The sequence below is a fragment of the Ochlerotatus camptorhynchus genome, unplaced genomic scaffold (assembly GCF_037179485.1).
Source record: "Ochlerotatus camptorhynchus isolate MF236.1 unplaced genomic scaffold, CSIRO-AGI_Acam_v1.1 ptg000325l, whole genome shotgun sequence".
Taxonomy (NCBI): domain Eukaryota; kingdom Metazoa; phylum Arthropoda; class Insecta; order Diptera; family Culicidae; genus Ochlerotatus; species Ochlerotatus camptorhynchus.
Window position 1 is genome coordinate 1,159,629 of NW_027040813.1, and position 3,008 is coordinate 1,162,636.

The 3,008-nt window shown below is 36.6% G+C and overlaps 1 pseudogene; it reads right to left on the bottom strand.

The window, feature by feature from the left end:
• Positions 1-1,412: 1,412 nt before the first annotated feature.
• LOC135708078 (uncharacterized) lies at positions 1,413-3,004 on the bottom strand (annotated as a pseudogene).
• Positions 3,005-3,008: the final 4 nt, after the last annotated feature.

Consider the following 3,008-nt stretch of genomic DNA (forward strand, 5'->3'; position numbering starts at 1 on the left):
GCTTGCCCGGTGCTGGCAAATCCAACTCGCCATTCACCAATCGCCTCCCAAATTCAGAATGTTTGAACTTTTGTTTAAATATTAAATCTTCTACCAAAACAATTCAGTGCCAACATTTCAAAGGGGCGTAATTGCTTTTGTAAACAATGGCTTTAGCCGTCGATTTCTCGCAACTTAAAGCTCGCTTCTCCAAATTAACAATGCTAGTTAGTAGAGGAAACATTCCTCTACCTGTTGGTGTCACTATTTTTCATGAGTGAGCTTTTATTCGCGAGAAATCGACGACTGAAGCCATTGTTTACAAATGCAATTACGCCTCTTTGAAATGTTGGCACTGAATTGATTAAAACGAGATTATGCTACTGTCAAAACGCAACGCGTGACGCATGATTGTGCGCAAGCGCTGCGTCAATACGTCCGTTAGCATTTTTAGTACATGACGGATGCGTTGACGCTGACGGTGACGGTGACGGACTATTGTGGGTGGCCCTTTACTCTCTGCCAAAATGGCTGACAATGAATGTGCACGACTGACAGATACTTTCTCTTATTTGGCGAGGTTCGTCACTTTTTATTACCGAAGTCGGTGAAGCAAGATTTTAACGAAATTCATGGTAAACCATTACCAAACGGCGGTAAATACTTTCATATAACCATAATTCGTTAATTAACCACTTCATTCGAGCAGTTAAAATGACGTTTACTACCACTCGAACTTTGAAACAAAACATTATATTGAGATTTGTTCTTCTAGAACCACGAGAAAAGTAGCCAACATTTGTGCGTTTCACAAAAAAATAAAAATTAGTTGGCCCAGTTTTGTGAAATTGCTGGTAGAAAGTCACACCAAAACTGCTTGACAAAGTGGTCAATTGTATGTACCGATAGTCAGTAAAAACATGTTTTCTAACGAGAAATCAGCAAAAATCGTGTTTTACCGATTATGTTCAGCAATCTTGTAGTAAAAAACTTGTACACTTAGCACTTGTAGTTGAAAAGAATAGGCCCAAATTTACTTCCAGGACATTGTCAAACGCTTTTTAAACGTCTAAAAATGCCATACACGCTAACCTCCAAGTACCCATTAATGAGTAAAAAAGTACCCATTTCGAAGAAAAGTGGCTTAACTCATTAAATGAGTAAAACGAACTTTACTCATTAATGAGTATTTGACGAGTACTTCATAAAATGGGTATTTTTTACTCGTCATGTTTTTCGGTAGTGGATAAAAAGTACCCATTTTTTGAGACAAAAATCTTTATAGGGCTCGTTACCATCAATAATAAATACGCCAAAGTTCAACTTAAAATAATCAAACAAAGCTTATCTTAAAATCATCAAACATATCAATTTATTTATTAGGATGATAAAACATTGTTTATTTAGTTAATAATAAAAATCAAATCAACAAAATAAAATTCAGTTTGCATTGTCAGCTTTAAAAGATTCCAGAAACATAGCAGTCAATCGGTTAACCGATTGTCTTGTGCTATGTTTCATAGTTTTGAAGCTAACAATGTCAACGAAATCTTTAATTTTTTGTAATTGTGGTGAAACCGACACATTGAATACTGAAAAGCATTTAAAAAAAAACATCAAGCACTTGTGCTGAGCTGTCTCCGCAGTGTATGAGTTCTCCCAGAATGTAAATGAAATACTCATCGCCTTGAGAGATGATGTGTGGTGCTACAGATGCACCTTGCTCAACATTACAAGCAACGTATCTTGCAAGTTGCTCAGCCAGGGAAGATTCTGTATCCTAGAAGTGCAAAAATAGTTTAAAAAATAGATTGATTTTTTTTTAAGAAATGCATTGAAATTACCGGTACAAAACGGACCAAATCTGAAGCAATCTTGTGTTCGATCGTTAGATCCTTATCATGCTTTCTTTCTTGTTGTTTCAAACCTCGTCGGCTCAGAGCTTGCATAATCCGAAGGCATCCTCGAAGATTATCTAATGCAGAGGTGCAAATAAAAAGATATTTAAAACATTGCAATCATATTTTGCATAAGACCTACACTACCGATGCTCGCATAATTGTCCCATCTTTGCTTGATTTCCTATTCATATGGGACAGTTATGCTTTTATGGGCAGCGTAGGTGAGACATCTACAAGGCATGTGTGCTAATTTCTGTAAAATTGTAGATTTTGTCAACAACATCGTAGTCTGTCGGTGGATCCATAATTGTCAAAAAACAATATGTGCTTACCATCCTGAATTCCTGAAAATATGCCTTGTTCAACCATTAACCCTCTCGAAAAAATCTTAGCCAGGATGCTATTTTTGTCGTAGTTGGGTGTGATGCGCTCGTAAGTTTTTTGAATCTGTTAAATACTAAAATAGAATAAAATTGTCAAATAACAATCATAAAATAAAACTTGCCAATACTCCGTGAAATGACCTGAAGTGTGGAAATGTTTGTAGGATGCTTGAAAACGACCTTCTATTTTGCAACATCATAACGTATAGGGAGTGTGTTTCTTCCATGCCTCTCATGATAGCTTTAAAATTGGCGGATACCCCATCCTTGTTTGCACATTCTTCAGCAAGCTCTATTATTCCGGTTGAAACGCTTGTAACCTTCTCAGCTTTTTTCTTATGTGTAAATTTCCTGTCTGTCGATCTCAAATGTTTTGAAGCAGCATTGCGTAGATGTGAATGGATCAAACCTGAATGCTCGTGATTCGGTCCTTTGCCAGCATTCCTCCAGAAAAAGTACGACTGAAAGGGGAAAAGGGTTCAAAAAATTTCAACAACCTATCCATACTTATTTTTTATGGAGTACCTATAAAGAGAGATACGACACATCAAATTTGGAGAATAGATTATCTGTCATTATAATAATAACATAATAATCGAGTACAAAACCTGGCAAATGGGTGAGGTGTCGTCACTTTCGTTACAGGCACTCATATATGTTTTAGGAAAACCTATCGGAAGTACTTACATACTCTGGTGAACTTTCTGTCAACTTCGTGGATGTCAGTACAGGAAACGTTTCAATA